We start from the raw sequence: 22,088 nt of genomic DNA, 5'->3' as shown, positions 1-22,088 counted from the left end.
AAGCCAGAGCACATAGTGCAAAGGTATTGGCACAAAAGACTTGGGGGAGAGTGATGTTATATATGTATACTATAGATATATTCTCTGTGTAGTCACTGTTTAGTTGCATAAGATGGAGACTTGTTTACTAAAAGTACCATTCACACTGTATACACTATGCTGGCACCACCAGAGGGTGCAACTGGTGGAGGCCCAGGAGTCACCTGTACACCACAGGTACCCAGGTATAAAAGGGAGACTACCATGTGGCATCCTCACTCTGGAGTTATATTAAACAGACTAAGGTCACTACAGCTCAAGTGCAATACTTTGCCTCGTGGAGTCATTATCAGAGCATCTAAAGACATAACACAATCCGCATAGTTCGTTAAACTTAATCTGAAACGTATTGATCAAATATTCAAAAATGAAGTGATCTTGGTCGTAGCAATCTGATGTGATTAATTGTGGAAATAACACATTCATTTGCCATATCAAGTGTGTATTGCACATACTGTACACATTCCCCATTACTAAACACAAACTGGCTGCAGTTTGTCAGCTTTACAAAGATATTGCAAATGAGCTAATCCAAGAGCGCTTTTATTAAAAACATGTTAAATCACTATTATTGCAATATCAAAACACACATGCAGCTGGATGCACTGGTTACATTTTAAGTTAAGCAGACAGCAAGCTGACCTAGATGGCAGCTGACTGTTTCTGCTCTGATGCTGCCGGAAGGGTGGAAACATAGTTCCTTTTCAATTATTCATCGTACTAAATGAGTCCATCATACTCTAACCTACGGCTGACTGAAAGATTGTGGATTATAACAAAAAGATTGAGAAGGCAATTTGGTTCTCGGTGCTGATCAGTGGAGGCAAAGTTGTTGCCGGTTGTTCCCACAGAGGAAATCTTTGAACAGGAACTCCCTGAATTTCCAGCAGATAGCAGACTGTGTATCCTGAATTGATCCATTCAGTAAGTCGGTCTCAGTTCGGTAAGGTGTACTTTACCACTGTGTGTGTGTGTGTGTACAGATCTGTTTCTAGGCTCCGGGAACCTGTTCATTTATGAACTTACGAACTTGAACCAGATCAGACAACGTTACACTGGCTTTTGGGAATGTCATATTAAGGGGCACATATTTCAGTTTCTTAACACCTTGCCTGACTTTCACAAGGTAATGAGATTGAGAGAGGAATTGGATGATTTTAATATAAACCTCAGTTTATTCAGTGAAGGGAGGCTTGAATGTGTAATCATTTGATATCAAGAAAGGGCCAAATCTCAAGGTGCACTTAAACTGATACCAATACTTTGCTGTCATGTTTTTCAGATTATTTCCAGACCTTAAATGGAATCATATTCCAACAGTGTCACTTTATTTATATATACTTTTTCAATTTAAACCATTGACTTAAGATAGCTTCAGGGAAATTCATGTTCCCTGAACTGGCATTTTTTTTAACTTTTCAGTTCACAAGAGTGAATTTGAAACAAATTAATATATTATAATAAATCAAACTCCTCAGTTATTAGCTTTACTATTGTATTATTAACCCTATACAATAAAAGTAAACACAATTTCATTTTTATTTCATTCCTCTCCCAATTATTTTCTCTATTTGGATGCCGGCCATAGCAAATTCAGAAAGTTTACACCGGCCAAGTGTCAACTTAAGAACTTAAGAATTTGGAGCAGAAGTAGGCCATTCGGCCCCTCGAGCCTGCTCCGCCATTCAATAAGATCATGGCTGATCTTCTAGCTCAACTCCACCTTCCTGCACTATCCCCATATCCCTTGATTCCCTTAATATTCAAAAATCTATTGATCTCTGTCTATATACTCAAAGACTGAGCATTCACAGCCCTCTGGGGTAGAGAATTCCAAAAGATTCACCATCCTCTGTGGAAGTTTCTCCTCATCTCAGTCCTAAATGGCCAACTCAATCTGGAACTTGGAAACCAGTGGCGCAAGCAGCCCACTGACACAAATATAAAGACACCTACCAAGATGGAATCCGCATAATCAAAATTGACCTTTGATTATATACATAGGATATACAGCACAGAAACAGGCCACTCAGCCCAACCAGTCCATGCCCACTCAAGCTTCCTCCCATCGTTCCTCCACTAACTCTATCAACTTAGAGTCTGTTCCTTCTCCCATGTATGCTTACCTAGATTCTCCTTAAATGCATCAATATGATTCACTTCAACCACTCCCCGTGGCAGTGAGTTCCACATTCTCACCACTCTCTGGGCAAAGAAGTTTCTTGATTAGTTAAAAACTGGCTGCAAAACTTTTTCTTCTGCCAATCTAAATCTGAAAGAGTCAAGATTGATATGGGCACATATATAACCCGATCAGCTTTGACACCAAGAAATGGAAGCGTCACTGCTGAATGAATTATCTTATTGATGGCCCTCGCAATCAGAACATACGCTGAAGACATAATTCTGGACATAACTTCTCATTTTCAGTCCAAAGATTAAGAATTACAATACAAGTACTGCCAACATTTTTGAATCTCAAGTAAAAAAAGTTACAAAAGCTTTGAATATCACACACTCTCAGTTGCCTGAATTGGGGGTTATTTAATTTGCTTTCATCTGTGGACTCATCCTGTTTGTAAGGGAAATGGGAGAGGCAAAATGCCATGAAATATCCGGTGACTGTGTTCCCATTAGTGAATATAAACAGCATGCAGTTTTTAGGTGAGCTATGATTATTCTGAATGTCCACAATTAAGAGTTGATAGATGTCAATGGTGGGAAGTTAAACATGTTCCCATTTTTTGGACCCAATATTACCATTAAGCTGACACTGGTCAAATTCAACATGATTCACATAGAAAGAGAAACTCCTTGTATTCTGCATCAACGCAGTGCTTAACCCCAAGCTCAGAGGAATCCACCCTGCATTCCCATCTCTATCATCAACCATACATTGACCTCTCTCATACCATGAATTCAAATCCAAATGTGCTGCGTCTTACTTCTGAAACTGCCATATTCATATTGCAGGGTAGTCCCATAGAAACATAGAAACATAGAAATGAATAAGTAGGGAGACAAAAACATATTTGCCTGGCTGCATTTGACCATGTACACAGCAGACCTACAGAGTTTACGAATTTCATTTTTTTCTTGCTTTTTCTTGCTTTATTTTAATTATAAATTTCCTCACCAATAAGAAAGCAGGCATGTCGAGAAAACGACTGTGCAGACAGGCAAACTGACAATGTGACAACTGGAGAACAGATGCATGGCTACTTGAAGCTGCTCGCAGTTTTGTTTTACTTAGCACCCACACATCATCTTGGAGGGGATATTTCCATCCCTCACTCTCGATGGAATTCCACAACAGGTCCAGAGGTGAGAGGGCAGTGTATTAATGCATTGCACCAACAAATTCACTTATCTCTCACACACAGAACAAATAACTTTTTTAAATGTTTTGACCGACATTTCAATTGTAAATATATTCACAAGTACACCGCCATGTTTTAGATTTCCATTTTTTTCAGGTGAAGGGAAGTAAGTTTGGCTTTTCAGCATTCAGCCAGAAATTCGCAGTCCAACATTCCAGCAGTCAGAGGTTCAGTGTCTAATAATCCAAAGACCATCCCATCCTCTGTCGTCAAACTACTGTACGCGGACGATGCTTGCGTCTGCGCACATTCAGAGGCTGAACTCCAAGTCATCAGCAACATCTTCACTGAGGCGTACAAAAGCACGGGCCTTACACTAAACATCCATAAGACAAAGGTCCTCCACCAATCTGACCCCGCCACACAGCACTGCCCCCCAGTCATCAAGATCCACAGCGGGCCCTGGACAACGTGGACCACTTCTCATACCTCGGGAGCCTATTATCAGCAAGGGCAGACATCGACGACAAGATTCAACACCGCCTCCAGTGTGCCAGCGCTGCCTTCAGCCACCTGAGGAAGAGAGTGTTCGAAGATTAGGCCCTCAAATCTGGCACCAAGCTTGTCTATAAGGCTGTAGTGACATCCGCCTTCCTGTATGGCTCAGAGACGTGGACCATATACTTTCGACACCTCAAATCGCTGGAGAAATACCATCAGCGATGTCTCTGCAAGATCCTGCAAATCCTCTGGAAGGACAGATGCACCAACATCAGTGTTCCCGATCAGGCCAACATCCCCAGCCTCGAAGCACTGACCACACTCGATCAGCTCCGTTGGGCAGGCCACATTGTTTGTATGCCCGACACTAGACTCCCAAAGCAAACGCTCTACTCGGAACTCCTACACAGCAAACGAGCCCCAGGTGGGCAGAGGAAATGTTTCAAGGACTCCCTCAAAGCCTCCTTGATAAAGTGCAACATCCCCACCGACACCTGGGAGTCCCTGGCCAAAGACCGCCCCAAGTGGAGGAAGAGCATCCGGGAGGGCGCTGAGCACCTCAAGTCTCATCGTTGAGAGCATGCAGAAACCAAGCGCAGGCAGCGGAAGGAGCGTGCGGCAAACCAGACTCCCCACCCACCCTTTCCCTCAACCACTGTCTGTCCCATCTGTGACAGAGACTGTAATTCCCGTATTGGACTGTTCAGTCACCTGAGAACTGACTTTTAGAGTGGAAGCAAGTCTTCCTCGATGTCGAGGGACTGCCTCTGATGATGGTCTAATAATCCATCTCATATTTTGAATTCACTTCGGGTTTTTTTTTTAAATGGAAAAACAAATGTTTTTTGCCACTCATATTTTTAACAAGGTATTGGGTACATGTGTGGAATCATGGCGAAGGGGAGCTGGACCCTCACTGTTGGGACCAATGTTTGAATTCTGCCCAAGCTGGTATGCTGGAAACTTTCTCTCTCCAATAGACCTCAGAGTTCTAAATGAACCGAGCATGGGAAGTCTCAACTCAGTTCAAAGTAGATGTGAGAATCGGTACACAAATGTCCATCATCCAGCATAACTTAGTTTCACTTGGTCATCCTACTTATATTGGAATTATAGCGACATCAAACCTGACAATAATTCAACACTTGTTTGTCATTTTAAACAAATTGCTTGCCTCAAATGCAATGTATAATTGAAAAAAAAGAGTCCTGGACTCAACTGTGACTTGCTAATAAAATGAAATGACTGTTAAATAACCATTAAGGTAGAAATAATGACTTTGATAATTTTGTTAGAACATACCAATCCACAGCTTTACTAAAAAAATACAAGCAAGAATGAATAAAACTAACACAATCATACCATACCCTTTTAAAGCAAACAAGGTGTTTTGGTTATATTAGTCTGTGAAACATAACTGTCTCTGTGGTACATTTCTGCATTACAAGTGCTGGTTTGGCTTCACTGGATAGTTTCAACTATATAAGGCATCTTATCTGTTTGTGTGGATTTTCTTGTGCTAATATGCCAAAATCCATTGTACAACAAGCTATTTGGCAGCAATCCAGTCTGCATTTTATTGCCTTGTATGGACAAATGCCTGGAATGGGAGGGGAGGGAACTTAAAACAGCTGTCACTAGACATTGGATGGTGTGAACACATGACTTGTACATCAGCTTTGGGAGAGCAAATACTTACTGGCATAGCTCTAGACTTGAAGAAAATTCTATATTTCTCATCTTTTTTGAATACAGGTAAGAAGTATTTAAATACATAGTGTCTACTCATATAGTTGTAAATTATCAACACTTAGAATGTTCTTGTCGTTATAGTAAATGGGGGGTAATGTTTAACTTTAGAAGCTGCAAAGTTTTCTTGTGTCAGTTTAACAAAAATGCTTCTTTAGATGAAGCAATACCAAAGTTAACTTGACAGAACAACTCAGCCTTATGAAAGCACACAGCAGCAAGGATATATATATATAGATAAAGAAATAAAATGGGATTAGTCATACAAAATGCTTTTTCTACAATGTTAGATCGTTGATTCAAACTTTACAGATGCATGGGCTAAAGCAGTAAACAGTTTTCCCAAAGTATAAACACACAAATGACTGAGGAGTTTTAGGATCTTTCCAGATTTCATTGTTAGTTGATGTAAACTGTACATTCATTCAGATCAAAGCTTCTGATTGTTATCATCCACTTTTCACTGTGTAAGCTGCTAAGATTTCCTCTGCTCCATATGTTGACAACATAAGCACAGCAGGAAGGTCTCCTTAAGAGCAAAATTGTTTACGCGTTTTACGAGGTCCATTTCTGATCATGCTAGAAATGATTACCAGAGGAAACGCTTTGTTTAGAAAATGCTTATTGGTTTTTTTCCCCCGTTGAAGGCTGCAGAAGTATTTTTTAAAATAATGAAACAAAATCTAATGGGTATTAATTGCTTTTAACGTGTTGTCAACCTCTACTGTTTAAATATTGGAAAACCTTGGTGTGTGATTCCATGAGCCTGCTCTGTGTGCTGAGTAATCACTGCATTCTTTTGGGGGGGAAATCAGCACATTTGACAATGATTACAGTAGTGTTATCTTGAGGCACTGGTCTGGTATTCAGTTTAAAGCCAGAGACTGTTGCTTGCATTCCTGAGCTTCCGAGTAGCATAAAGACTTCATTGCAAAGAGTGGTTAGCTTGTTAAATGATCTGTGAACTTTTGGGTAAATTTGTCTTGGAACAATTTGCAAACTGGCTAAACTAGATTTTAAAGTGGCTAAAAAATGTAAAAACTTTCCTGGATCTGATAAAAAAATATTGTATTTTATTCCTACATGGTGATCTCAGCAAAGGTTCAGAGGAGGCTAGTAGCTCAACAAAATGGAGTAGGGATTTGGTTTCAAATGCCTGTCAAAATAATAACAACAACTTGCATTTGTATAGTGCTTCTAAGAGAGAAGCAGTCCCAAAGTGCTTCACAGACGTGTGAGGAAAAGCGGACACTAAGTAAAAAGATCGATTACGAGGGGGCGACCAAAAGCATGGTCAAAGAGGTGGATTTTAAGGAGTGTCTTAAAGGAGTAGAGGGAGTTGGAAAGGAAGATGGCTTTAGTGACGGAATTGCACGCTGAAAGCACAACTGGTAATGCCGGGGCAAGAGGAGGTGGTTGCACCAGAGGTTAGAGTTACAGAAACCGTGAGTTTGGAGAGGGATTGTAGGGCTAGAGAAGCTTACAGGGGCAAGACCTTGGTGGGATTTAAACTTTGACGTGTTGAGGTCCAAACAGAAAGGAAACAAAGTGAAGGGAAAGTTGAATATGGTGTGACGTAGGGTGCAGGCAGCAGAGCTTTTGAATTAAGTGCTGTTTACAGAAGGTGGAGGATGAAAAGCCAGCCAAATGAGCATGAAAGTAAGTCTGGAGGTGACAAATGTATGAATGTGGGTTTGGCAGTGGATCAGCTGAGGTGGAGGTGGACGATATTAAGGAGATAGAAGTGGGTGATGGAGAGTATATAAGATTGGAAACTCATCTCAGGGTTGAACAGGACACCAAGGTTACGGACGGTCGAGCTCAGCCTGAAACAGTGACTGGGAATGGATAGGTTGGTGATGAGGATATGCTGATTATGTTGGGGGAGCGGGGTGGTGATGGACCGAAGACAATAGCTGGAGTAAATTGTGGCTCATCAAAACAGGCTGTTGGACAAGCATAACTAAGACTGCCTATTTCTCCTCCGTAACATCATCCGTTTCCACCCTTGCCTCAATTCATCCGCTGCTGAAACCCTCATCCATGCCTTTGTTACCTCTAGACTTGACTATTTCAATGCATGCCTGGCTGGCTTCCCACATTCTACCCTACGTAAACGTGAGGTGATCCAAAACTCGACTGCCCGTGTCCTAACTCACACCAAGTCCCCCTCACCCATCACCCCTGTGCCCGCTGACCTACATTGGCTCCCGGTTAAGCAACGCCTCGATTTCAAAATTCTCATCCTTATTTTCAAATCCCTCCATGGCCTCGCCCCTCCCTATCTCTGTAATCTCCTCCATCCCCACAACCCCCCCCCCCAAGATGTCTGTGCTCGTCTAATTCTGCCCTCTTGAGCATTCCTGATTATAATCGATCAACCATTGGTGGCCGTACCTTCTGTTGCCTAGGCCCCAAGCTCTGGAACTCCCTGCCTAAACATGTCCATCTCTCCACCTCTTTCTTCTCCTTCAACACGCCCCTTAAACACTACCTCTTTGACCAATCTTTGACCTGCCTTCATTTCTCCTTCTGTGGCTCGGTATCAAATTTTTTGTCTTATAATACTCCTGTGAAACGCTTTGGACGTTTTACTATGTTAAAGGCGCTATATAAGTACAAATTGTTTTGTTATTGATAATACAATGGAAATGGTAGGTCAAGAACAGTGGTGGAGAGGTGGAGCTGGTGATCAAAGGTAAACAGGCGAAAGCTGTCCCACGTGTCTGAGGGTTGCATGTACTTGAGACAAAGGAGGCTGAGGATGGATTGTTGGGGACTCCTGAGGTATCCATGCCAGGTGGGAACAGTAGCCATTCCTAGAGATGTGCTGGCTACCATCAGATAGGTAAGAGTGGAACCAGCAGGGATTCCAGCAAGATGGACATTGGAAGGGATGTGTTGGAGGAGGATGGTGTGATCCACTGTGTTGAAGGCTGCATAGAGGTCGATGGTCACAGTCACAGAGAATGTTTGTGACTTCGCTTGGGGCTGTTTTGGTGCTGTGAAAGGATTGGAAATCGGCATAGAGGGTATAAGAAAAACACTTTAGCAGGCTTTCTACAGAATAAGACTTTTGATTAAATATTGTTAGCATTCAGCTACTAACACTGCCTCCACAAGATCCTGCAAATCTATTGGCAGGATAGGTGCACCAACTTAAGTGTTCTCGCTCAGGCTAACATCCCCAGCATCGAAGCTTTGACCACACTCAATCAGCTCTGATGGACGGGCCACATCGTCCACATGCCTGATACTACACTCCAAAAACAAGCGCTCTACTCAGAGCTCCGATACGGCAAGCGAGCACCAGTTGGGCAGAAGAAACACTTCAAGTACACCCTCAAAGCCTCCTTGAAAAAGTGCAACATCCCCACCGGCGCCTGGGAATCCCTGGCCCAAGACCGCTCAAAATGGAGGAGAAGCAGCTGGGAAGGCACCAAACACCTCGAGTCTCTTTGCCGGGAGCACACGGAAGCCAAGCGCCAACAGCGGAAGGAGCGCACGACAACCTAAACACCCCATCCACCCGTCCCTCCAACCACCGTCTGCCCCCACCTGTGACAGAGAATGTAGGTCTCGCATTGGACTCATCAGTCACCTGAGAGCTCATATTAGCGAGGAAGCAAGTCATCCTCGACTCCGAGGGTCTGCCTAAGAAGAAGAAGAAGAAGAAGCAGTCAGCTAAAGATTGCCTAGGGATTCAAACAAGGAATTCCAGGATACATGGGCAAAATGCTGGGAGGAAACAACATAGTCAAGGACTTTGGAGAGAAAAGGGACAGTAGTTAGAAAGGACAAGAGTCCAAAGTGGGGTTTTTGAGGAGAGGGGCGATGACAGAGGTTTTGAAAAGGAAGTGCCTGAGAAGAGGGAACCATTTACAATGCTAGCATGTATGGGGCCCAGGAAGGGAAGATGCCATAAAAGGAAATACTAACTTTATATTAAGTATAAACAAAAGTGGTCAGGGTTCATATAATCCATACGAGTTTGCTCTTCACTTGTATAGATATGATACTGTCTTATCGCAATTAAAGCTGCAATGTTCTGCAATTTAAAAGATTCCATATATAAATAGAAAGTCAAAAGATGTTGTGCCACACTTTTTTTTCACCCCAACTCCCAAATCTTTTTCTCTTTGAAGGCGCTCACTTCTGCTGAGGTGCAATTTCACAGATGCCTGCCACATTCAAGCACTTTACCCACTCAACAGTTCTCAATCTGTGAGACTAGACAGTGAGTGTCAGCAGGATATCTGATCAAAAGAGGCACTTTAGCCTAGCCCAGCCCAACCCTGATGTCCGTGCATTCTCAGCATAGGGCACTTTATTTTAATTGGATCTGATGGCTTCATTTCCCTTGTCCTTTCCTCAATTTCTGTCAAAATTGACCAGCATAGATCGCAGGTCAAACCTTAAACCTGATCTGTATGAGTTCAGTTTCAAACTGGATGGTGTATTTCCCAACTGAGCCATTGGGGAACTGTCAGAACCTTTTGCTTTCAAATCAATTTCAGTGTTGGATGCTTTTTGTATTTGTACCACTGATACTTATTTTTGGGAAAATCAGATTTAAAACCTTACATGTACGAACCCGTATCCTTTCTATCACCAAGACTGCCTACTTCCACCTCTGTAATGTCACCTGTCTCCGACCCTGCCTCAGCTCATCTACTGCTTAAACCTTCATCCATGCCTTTGTTACCTCTAGACTTGATTATTCCAATGCACTCCTGGCCAGCCTCCCACATTTCACCCTCTATAAATTTGAGCACATCCATAACTCTGCTACCCCTATCCTAATTCGCGCCAAGTCGCATTCCCCCATCACTCCTGTGCTCGCTGACCTACATTGGCTCCCAGTCCGGCAACGGCTCAAATTTAAAATTCTCATCCTTGTTTTCAAATCTTTCCATGGTCTTGCCCCTCCCTATTTCTGTAATCTCCTCCATCCCTACAACCATTTGAGATCTCTGCACTCCTTCAAATCTGGCCTTTTGTGTATCCCCGTTTTTCATCGCGCCACCATTGCCGGCCGTGTCGTCAGCTGCCTAAGCGCTAGAATTCCCTCCTTAAATCTCACCGCCTCTCTGCCACTCTCTCCTCCTTGAAGACGCTCCTCAAACCCTACCTCTTTGACCAAGTTTTTTGGTCATTTGTTCTAATACCTCCTTATGTGGCTCAGTGTCAAATGTTGTTTGATAACGCTCTGTGAAATGCCTTGTGACTTTTTACAATGTTCAAGGGGCTATATGAATGCAAGTTATTGTTGTACCACATTTTATGCAATCTTAAATATTACTCCAACCTAATCACCAGAAAGTGAAGGAATTTACTTGTAAAATAAATACTGGGCAGATCTGTACACTCAGTGCATCCTCTCTGATGATGGAACTGTATTTGCTATGACAGTTTTCCTATAAAAGAAATCAGCTAATTGAGCGTCATGATCATTTATGAATTGCAAAAACCAGCAAGTCACTGTCCTGAAATTTAGTACAGGTACTAAACACATCAATAACAATAACTTGTATTTATATAGCGCCTTTAACATAGTGAAACGTCTCCAGGCGCTATATTCATTTGCTGTATTTTCTGATTAAGCCTACAATACAAGTAAATACATACTTTTCCATAAAAGGCTGAAATCTATTTCTTCAAGATGAATTGGACAAAATGCTTTTAGGGTGACATAATGCATTCAAGAACCAAAGTGCAATGCAATGGTATGAAAGGCACAGGTTTGATTTTTTCCCCATTCCACTGTGTTCCAGATTTCAGCTGCGCTGCTGTGGGAAGCCACCAATAGAAACATAGAAACAAAGAAATTAGGTGCAGGAGTCGGCCATTCGGCCCTTCGAGCCTGCACCACCATTCAATAAGATCACGGCTGATCATTCAATCTTGGTAACCCTTTCCTGCTTTCTCTCCATACCCCTTGATCCCTTTAGGCGTAAGGGCCATATCTAACTCCCTTTTGAATATATCTAACGAGCTGGCCTCAACAACTCTCTGCGGTCGAAAATTCCACAGGTTCTGAGTGAAGCTGTTTCACTCAACAACTCTCTAAGTGAAGAGGTTTCTCCTCATCTCGGTCCTAAATGGCTTACCCCTTATCCTTCGACTGTGATCCCTGGTTCTGGACTTCCCCAGCATCAGAAACATTCTTCCTGCTTCTAACCTGTCCAATCCCATCAGAATTTTATATGTTTCTATGAGATCCCCTTTCATTCTTCTAAGCTCTAGTGAGTACAAGTCCAGTCGATCCAGTCTCTCCTCATATGTCAGTCCTGCCATCTCGGGAATCAGTCTGGTCAACCTTCGCTGCACTCCCTCAATAGCAAGAACCTCCTTCCTCAGATTAGGAGATCAAAACTGTTAAGTCCTGACTCTAATGTACTGACTTACACGAGACACATGCTGAAGTCAAGGTCACTCAGGACCTACACCTTTAATTCCAGCTCTCCAGTGCTGCACTTGCCTGAGACCTCTCTTTATATACCTCAGTGGGACAGGTATGGAGTGTCTCCTGCAAGTGCACCCCTGGTGGTAAGGTATGCTTATTGTTACAGGTCATATCCAGTTACAGTCATGTATAGCATGGTAAGATAGAGTTATATACAGTAATGTGAGATACATGACAAAAACTGAACACAATATTCCAGGTGTGGCCTCACCAAGGCCCTGTACAATTGCAGTAAGACCTCCCTGCTCCTATACTCAAATCCTCTAGCTATGAAGGCCAACATGCCATTTGCCTTCTTCACCGCCTGCTGTACCTGCTTGCCAACTTTCAATGACTGATGTACCATGACACCCAGGTCTTGTTGCACCTCCCCTTTTCCTAATCTGTCACCATTCAGATAATATTCTGCCTTCCTGTTTTTGCCACCAAAGTGGATAACCTCACATTTATCCACATTATACTGCATTTGCCCACTCACTTAACCTGTCCAATTCACCCTGCAGCCTTTTAGCATCCTCTTCACAGCTCACACCGCCACCCAGCTTAGTGTCATCTGCAAACGTGGAGATATTACGTTCAATTCCTTCATTAATGTATATTGTAAATAGCTGGGGTCCCAGCACTGAGCCCTGAGGCACCTCACTAATCACTGTCTGCCATTCTGAAAAGGGCCCATTTATTCCGACTCTCTGCTTCCTGTCTGCCAACCAGTTCTCTATCCATGTCAATACATTACCCCCAATACCATGTGCTTTAATTTTGCACACGAATCTCTTGTGTGGGACCTTGTCAATGGTCTTTTGAAAGTCCAAATACACCACATCCACCGGTTCTCCCTTGTCCACTCTACTAGTTACATCCTCAAAAAATTCTCGAAGATTTGTCAAGCATGATTTCCCTTTCATAGATCCATGCTGACTTGGACTGATCCTGTCACTGCTTTCCAAATGCTTTGCTATTTCATCTTTAATAATTGATTCCAACATTTTCCCCACCACCGATGTCAGGCTAACTGGTCGATAATTCCCTGTTTTCTCTCTCCCTCCTTTTTTAAAAAGTGGTGTTACATTAGCTACCCTCCAGTCCATAGGAACTGATCCAGAGTCAATAGAATGTTGGAAAATGATCACCAATGCATCCACTATTTCTAGGGCAACTTCCTTAAGTACTCTAGGATGCAGCCTATCAGACCCTGGGGATTTATTGGCCTTCAATCCCATCAATTTCCCTAACACAATTCCTGACTAATAAGGATTCCCTTCAGTTCCTCCTTCTCGCTAGACCCTCGAACCCCTAGTATTTCCAGAAGGTTACTTATGTCTTCCTTAGTGAAGACAGAACCAAAGTATTTGTTCAATTGGTCTGCCATTTCTTTGTTCCCCTCTTCACATATCTATAGAAGCTTTTGCAGTCAGTTTTTATGTTCCCTGCAAGCTTCCTCTCATACTCTATTTTCCCCCTCCTAATTAAACCCTTTGTCCTCCTCTGCTGAATTCTAAATTTCTCCCAGTCCTCAGGTTTGTTGCTTTTTCTGGCCAATTTATATGCCTCTTCCTTGGATTTAACACTATCCCTAATTTCCCTTGTTAGCCACGGTTGAGCCACCTTGCCTTCCCCGTTTTATTTTTACTCCAGACAGGGATGTACAATTGTTGAAGTTCATCCATGTGATCTTTAAATGTCTGCCATTGCCTATCCACCGTCAACCCTTTAAGTATCATTTGCCAGTCTATCCTAGCCAATTCACGTCTCATACCATCGAAGTTACCTTTCCTTAAGTTCAGGACCCTAGTCTCTGAATTAACTATGTCACTCTCCATCTCAATGAGCCCTTAAGACTCTTGACAGGGAAGGTGGTGAATCAAAAGGAGAGGCATGCACGATTTATCCTTGCTCACTTCCCAGACTATATGGAATGAGATTGGTTGCTTGTTTTCTTTGCTAAATTTGATATGTGGCCTGAGGAGATGGGGGAGGGAGGAGCTGGAGAGAAAAAATAAAGGATTTTGGTGTGTTCAAAGAAGTTCAATTAAGAGATGCAGAGTGTAGACAGAGATTTAAATACTTTGAGACACTGATTTCCATTGATCAAAGCTGTACTTTGGCAGATTATAGTTATTTTTATATTGCAGGCTACAGGTGCATTCTTCATCCACATATACGCCCAAATAGTGCAACTTGTTTTCCTGTAAACTAGCTGCAATGGTATTTTGTGCTTGCACAGACAGGCTGTAACAGTTGGGGCACTTCCAAATGAATGAAGTAATGGCATCTTGACATTATGTGACGTGACTATAAAGAACCAGCCAGTCCAGAAATGTGATGACATTACTACCCGACTTGTTCAGCTGCTGTCAGAACAGTGCATTCACGGGCCCCAGGAAGACTGGCAGCAAGCAATCAGGTAGACCCAGTAAAAAATCTGGAGTGTTTATCTGCCAGCTGTTCACCTGTATGTTGGCAGCCGACAGCACAGAAACAATATAAAAGCAGCTGAAATTAGATTAGATTTTGCCATAAGCAGGTACTAATTTACATGATAAAGTATTAATCTAATTGGTTAGAAGGTTAGAAGGTAAGTAGGTGAATTTTGTATATTAAATAATAGATGGAATGGTTGTATATATATATGTGTGTGTGTGTGTGTGTGTGTGATATAGAGGTTAGTTTGGGCTGACATTCAGATCTTAAAACCAATTAGATGTGGTTACTCTTTTTGTAATTAACCTAAATGTACGTTCTTTTAAATCCAACCAATGTGGACATGCTTGTGTAGTTTCACAGTTTAGGTTTAATAATCCATAAGTTCTTAGTTTTGATTTAATGGCTCAATAGGACTGCTGGTAGCATAGTGCACTATACATTGGAATGGTAAAACATAGCTTCATGCTTAGAATTCCCTGCATGGTAAATTACAATCTGTTGAACTATCTTGGGTAGGCCTCCATTGTCAGGCTGTTCCCAGTGGAGGTAGATTCTACATTGAATGACCATCGAATACTCTGTATGTCCTTGTAGTCGATAGAGTATTCAACAACAATTTGTATTTATATAGTGCCTTTAACGTAGTAACATTCCAAAGCGCTTCTCAGGAATGTTGTCAAACAAAATATGACACCGAACCACATAAGGAGATATTAAGACAGGCTTGGTCAAAGAGTTTTAAGGAGTGTCCGAAAGGAGGAAAGAGCGGTGGAGAGGTTTAGGGAGGGAATTCCAGAGCTTAGGGCCTAGGCAACTGAAGGCACGGCCACCAATAATGGAGCATTTAAAACCAGGGGTGCACAAGAGGCCAGAATTGGAGGAGAGCAGATAACTCGGGGAGTGGTAGGGCTGGAAAACATTACAGAGATAGGGAGGGGCAAAGCCATGGAGGAATTTGAAAACAAAGAGGAGAATTTTAAAATTGAGGTGTTGTTCAACAGCGAGCATAGGAGTAATGAGCAATGTTCCCGCTAATTTTTGGGGGGTGAGCGGCCCCTTTAACAGTCTGCGCGACCCATTGAAATTATTGCGCAGGCACGTTTTTTTTCCATTTAAAAGTTGACAAGCAGCCTGCGCAGGGCCTCCAGACCACTGCGTGGCTTAACGGGAACATTGGTGATGGGTGAGTGGGACCTGGTGCGAGTTAGGATACGGACAGCAGAGTTTTGGATAACCTTAAGTTTGAGGAGGGTTCAAGATGGAAGGTCGGCCAGCAATGCGTTGGAATAATCAAGTCTAGAGATAACAAAGGCATAGATCAGGGTTTCGGCAGCAGGTGAACTGAGGCAGGGGCGGAGATGGGCGATGTTACGGAGGAGGAAATAGGTGGCCTTAGTGATGGCGTGGATATGTGGTCAGAAGCTCATTTTGAGGGTAAATACAAGGTTGCAAACAGTCTGGTTCAGCCTCAGACAGTTCCATGATAATCATGAGGAAGAGTGCTGTCTGAATCCATGGTAAGGAACTGGTGCATGGCATAAGAAAATCTAAAAGTCAAGAATATTTAAAAAACAATAGGATACAATGACTTGGTTTGGAGAATCTCATTGTGATCATTGCCTCTATCCATATGAATTATATATACACATTCTACAGATTCAAATTTTCAAACTTCTGTTTCTAAGCACCACTGTCCTAAGCTTGAATCTCCCTTGGATAAATATTTTTTGAATATTTGGCCCCTGCTACAAACTTCGTATCCTTGACAATGATTCCATTCCCCTCCCAGGCCACTGTCTCAGATTTTAGCTGATTGTTTGCAACTTTGGTGTCCTATTTGACCCTATGCTAAGGTTCTGACCTGATATCCTCTCTATATCAAAAAGCACCAACTTCCACTTCCATAACATCACCCTCAGCCCGTCTGCAGCTGAAACCTTCATCCATGACTTTGTCACCTACAGACCCGACTAATTCTATGCTCTCTTTGCTGGCCTCCCATTCTCCACCCTCTATACACTTCAGCTCACACAAAACTCCTAACCCAGTGCTCACTGACCTACATTGGCTCCTGGTCTCCCAAAGCCTCCAATTTAATATTCTGATATGTTCAAATCCCTTCATAGCCCCACCTATCCCTATCTCTGTAACCTCCTCCAGCACTATAACCCCTTGAGAACTCTGTGTTCCTCCGACTCAGGACTCTTATGCATCTCCCTCTCTTTTGTCTCACCATTGGTGGTTGCACAATTATATAAATGCAAATTATTGTTGTTGTTCATGTATCAGTTCAAATTTACCACATTTTGTGATGACACAAAATTAAAATCAGTAAGATAAGTATTTATTATTGTTTTTAATTGGCTCTATAATACATATCCCATAATTATCCATTTGGCACTTGATGTTTCTTGCTATGGTTGAATGTTGTAATCGGAAGTATGTCAGAACTGGGTACAAACAGTTAATTAAAGCGTGAGATGGAGCTGATTGCTTCAGAGACAATACACATTAGAACATTTACAATAAATAGTAAATAAACCACTTTCATCATATCTGTGGCAGTTATAACGGCTATTACAAACTCATCTATGGTAAGATACCGTTATTCTAAGCTTTAGGACTGCAGGGTTTTACCTTCTTTATTAACGACTCAGCCATCTGGATGAATACAGTATGAATGGTCTGTGGTGTATGAATGGATTCATTTAATAAACTACACAGCTAGAATGGTAGGAAGCTGTGGTGAAAAAATAATTGAGGTTTATTCTCATAGCAGCAGAATGTAAACAAAAATGGGGGGCTGTTGATTATGAAGTTGCTTTAAATCATTTCTAGTACATAATGGTGTAAGTGTTCCTTTAAACACACGGATTAAAAAGTTCTGATCGCTCAATGGCCTCAGCCCTCCCTATCTTTGTAATCTCCTTTAGCCCTACATCCCCCACGATATCTGCGTTCCTCTAATTCTGGCCTCTTGAGCATCCATGATTTTAATCGCTCCACCATTGGTGGCCGTGCCTTCAGCTGCTAAGGTCTTAGGCTCTGGAATTCCCTCCCTAAACATCTCTGTTCCGCTACCTCTACTTCCTCCATTAAGATGCTCTGTTCATTCTTTCCTGATAAGTATACCCTCGCATTTCTGGTATCATCCTTGTCAATCTTCTCTACACACTCTCCAGTGGCTCTATATCCTTTTGGTTTAACTAAGGTTCGACTTAGGTTTAGCATAACTTCCCTACTTTTCAATTCTTTATCTCTAGAAATAAACCCTAGTGCATGGTTTGCTTTTTTATGGCCTTGCTAACCTGCGTCGCAACTTTTAGTGATTTGCATATTGGTACTCCGAGATCCCGTTGTTCCTCTTCCCCACCTAGACTCGCATCCTCCAAGTAATAAGTGACCTCCTTAATCTTCCTACCAAAATGTATTGACTGTCACCCCCAATTTGGTGTCATCCGCAGATTTAGAACTTGTGTTTTTGATTCCAAATTCTGAACCGTTAATATAAATTGTGAACAACAGTGGTCCCAGCACTAATCCTTGTGGAACACCACTACCCACCTTCTGCCATTGAATAGCTACCTTTTACTCCTACTCTCTGCTTTCTGTATTGAAGCCAGCTGGCTACCCATTCTGCTACTTGTCCCCTGACTCTGCATTCTCTGATCTTGTTCATCGGTCTATTATGGGGTACTTCTCTCCTAATCTTTTCATATTGTTCCTTATCATATACTCCTCTGCTGTCCATGTACTTAACGTATGCCTTTTTCCTTACCCTCAATGGTTCCCTTATGGCATTATTCATCCATGGAATCTCATTAGTGTTTAGTTTGTTCTTTCCTTTTAGCAGAATATATTGTTCCTGCACTCTGTTGAACACCATTGCTGTTCTACATCGTTTTTTGCCAATATGGTCACCCATTTTATTCTCCCAAGTTCTATTCTCAGCCCCTCAAAATCACATTTTCTCCAATCTATTACCCTGGTTCTCATCATACTTATGTCCTTCTCAATTATCATCTTAAACGTATTGGCCCTGAAATTCTGTTCAAGCTCTTTCCGCGGGCAAATGACAAAAAAAGAGCAAAATGATGCGCACTTACCTGTTGCTGCTGTGCCCGTTGGAACTTCCGAACCTGAGGCCTCTCATGACTGCGTGTCGCAGCGCGTGCACGTGGGGACGTGTGCAGGCTGGGAGCTGGAGAGAGCAGCCAATCAGGTGAAGTATAGATTCTCATTCATAGTAATAGGAGTCCGGAACTCCTATTACTATGAATGAGAACCCCCCCCCCCCCCCAAACACCCAAAACACAATAAAAAATAGAAAATAAACTACATATTTAACATTCATTTAAATTAAAGTTCTTATAAAAAAAAATATTTTCCCGACTTTTTAAAAAGGTTTTTTAATTATGCCTTAAAATAACCTTACCGTAGTGGGGAGGGTTTTTAAAAATAAAATGTGTTTTTATAAGTTTATTTTAAAATGTTTCTGTGTATTTTTAAACACTTGCACCTGTAAAAGTAGGCTATACGCCTGCCTTTTCAGGCACAAGATTTTAAAGAACATTTGCAGGGCAAGGTATTCGTAAATAACGGAAATCTTGCCCTGCAAGTGTCCTCGCTCCCAATCTGCAGAAGATCTGTCAAGCCAGAAACTTGACAGACCGGAAATGCTGGTTTTCAGCGCATGCGCATTGCGCGCTGAAACCCAGCTTTTCCGATGCCTTCCCGGGTCCGTAGAAACTTCGTACGGACCCAGGACATCGGAATTTCAGGGCCATTACATTATGGTCAATATTGCCTCGATGTTCCCCTACTTTTACTTTCTTATCTGCTCTAGTTCATTCCCCATTACTAGATCCAATAGCGAATCCTCCCTTTTGAGGCTTTTTACATATTGGATTAGAAAGGAGTCTTGTACATATTGTAGGAACTCCTTAACCCTTTTACCTACCTCTTCTGACCAATTAATATCGGGGTAGTTGATATACCTCAGGATTATTATTCTATGTTTTTTACTCATTTTACTCATTTCCATAATTTGTCTGCATATTTAGTTTATCTACTGAGCAACTCAGCTATACAGACCATGAAAGTCCCAAGTTAGTTCAGCTCAGCCTGGATGGCGGGAAGGGTGCTGCTATTGAATTATGGAGGGGAACAATGTCTAGCATTCCCATTCCTGATCATTATCCACTGACAAATGCTGGAAGCGGGCACAGATCAAGTGAGGACAGAATCAGCTTTGGCAATGATGCCTTCAGTGGTCAAATAGGTTGCTGACACTGTCCATGTTCACAGATGAAGAATGGCTATTTGGGTGAGGTACATCTGTGTAGAAAATGCCCTTATAAGAGTTAGTCAGGGGAGAAAAAATTGGTGTGGGATAAAAATGATTAATCCCTTGGTTTGAATAACCCGAGGATTTCAGTGAGGTCTGAACTTTTGTATTGGTGAGATCATCGTGCAGTGCTTTAAGGTTCATGCACAGTTAAAGCTGATACTGGTAAAACTTAATGAAATTGTGTATCTTCTGATATTTAATACAGCATTATCTTGATATAAGTGAGAAAGACTATGATTTATACAATGCAATCCCATTTCAGTGATAAAAGATTTGGGTAGCAGAGACTTGAGAATCCCTGATTATAACTGCTCAACCATTGGTGGCCATGCCTTCAGCTGCTTAAGCCCTAAGCTCTGGAACTCCCTCCATAAACCTCTCCGCCTCGCTACCTCTCTTTCCTCCTTCAAGATGCTCCTTAAAACTTACGCCTTTCATCTGCTGTAATTTCTTCTTATCTGGCTCGGTGTCAATATTTTTTTTAAAATCTTATAATACTCCTGTGAAGCACCTTGGGATGTTTTACTATGTTAGAGGCGCTATATAAATACAAGTTGTTGTTGCAGCCTAAAAACACCAGCTATCATCGTGATTGGGCTGGATTTGAGAGAGGTTTGCGACCGGGTTTTTGCCGCAATGTGACCCTCCGCGGTGAAAACCCGGTTGCAAAGCCTGGGCGGGATCCACGGGTGCCTGTTTGTGGCGGCGCTTCCAAATATCGCCGGGGAGAGGTGCACCAACGTGGAATGATTCCAACTGCGTCTACGATCGAGTCTCGACACTCTCCCGACCCATGGGCCGCACCCGAACCCCGACAGGTTTGATCTGTCGGTGCAGCCCTGCTGCAGCGGTAAGTCAGAAAACCTGCAAAAAAGGTAAGTTAAAGTTTTAATGTTTTAATTTTTTTGCAGCGATTAGTTAAATGGTCTTGCAAATGCTTTTGGAATGTTTTGGGGAATTTTATTTTCCCCCTCCCAAGGCCCCTCTCGCAGCGCTCCTGGCCCCGCACTAAAGGTGATGGGGATCGTGTTTTTACATTGAGAACACTTGTGCAACGCCTCCCTTTGTGAGCAGACCCAAAGGCCTAAAGTTAGGCCATAAATCGTTAGCGCAACGAAAATGTTAATTTTCACTTATCGCTTGCGTTTTCACCCCAAAATCCGAAAATCCAGCCCATTGAATGTAAAAATAAATCTTTAACAATATAGTTGATGTTTATGGAGGTAATGTAGGTATTTATGAGATGAATATGAATTCACAGGGGGATTGTAATGACACATGGGTATTTGCATCCAATTGTGTTGCACCTTGGAGGCTGGATTTGATATGAGGAAACAACAACTTGTATTTATATAGTGCCTTTAATGTAATAAAACATCCCAATAGCGTTATAAAACAGAATTTGACACCGAGCCACGTAAGGAGATATTAGGGCAGATGACCAAAATGTTGGTCAAAGAGGTAGGTTTTAAGGAGCATCCTCAAGGAGGAAAGAGAGGCGGAGAGGTTTAGGGAGGGAATTCCAGAGTTTAGGGTCTAGACAACAGAAGGCACGGCCACCAATGGTGGAACGATTAAAATCAGGATTGCTCAAGAGACCAGATTTAGACGAGCCTAGATGTCTCGGACGGTTTTGGGGCTGGAGGAGATTACAGCGAGGCCATAGAGGGATTTGAAAACAAGGATGATCATTTTTAAATCGAGTCGCTGCTTAACAGGGAGTCAATGTAGGTCAGCGAGCACAGGGGTGATGGGTGAGCGGGAATTGGTGCGAGCTTGGGCATGGGCAACAGAAACGGCTTATGATAGGAAACTGTGGTTTATTTAGTGTGAGCTGCTTTTCTAGATTTGAAGATTTAGATATATTAATGGAAGTACTGTACTCTATTAACTAGAACAACAGTCTTAATTGGAAAGGGCCACAGTTGCAGTTTCTCAGGCAGACAGTCCCAGAGCTTAAAAACTAAGCTACAATTGGAGAAACTGTTTTAGGAATGCTTTCTGGGGCTTCATTAATTAACTCTTACCCACAGTGTAATAATTATATGTACAGATTGATTATATCTGGGCATAGGTCTGGTAAGGGTCAAACTCTTGGGGAATTTAGAAAATAAATCAAGCAGCTAAAATGACCACAGAAAGGTTTTATTGTTTTTAATACCCACTGAATTCCTGCTACTTCCTTCTGTTGGAGATGTTCATTGTCATTCAGCAATGCTCATCATAAAGGTGGATTCTG

At 42.2% G+C, this 22,088-nt stretch overlaps 1 protein-coding gene across 2 annotated transcripts in view; it reads left to right on the top strand.

Moving 5' to 3' along the window:
- Positions 1-939: 939 nt before the first annotated feature.
- The window catches only part of LOC139277584 (myosin regulatory light polypeptide 9), a 49,282-nt gene continuing 28,133 nt past the window's right edge, over positions 940-22,088 (top strand). Inside the window, exon 1 of one of the 2 annotated variants that reach the window (XM_070896256.1) lies at positions 940-963. The gene's annotated coding sequence lies outside the window, so the exon portion shown is untranslated. Of the gene's footprint in view, positions 964-5,509; positions 5,616-22,088 lie in introns of those variants that run through there. The other variant, XM_070896255.1, reaches the window with a different exon arrangement.

The sequence above is a fragment of the Pristiophorus japonicus genome, chromosome 12, assembly GCF_044704955.1.
Source record: "Pristiophorus japonicus isolate sPriJap1 chromosome 12, sPriJap1.hap1, whole genome shotgun sequence".
Taxonomy (NCBI): domain Eukaryota; kingdom Metazoa; phylum Chordata; class Chondrichthyes; family Pristiophoridae; genus Pristiophorus; species Pristiophorus japonicus.
Note: the sequence above shows the minus strand (reverse complement) of the source record. Positions and strands in the feature narration are given on the sequence as shown.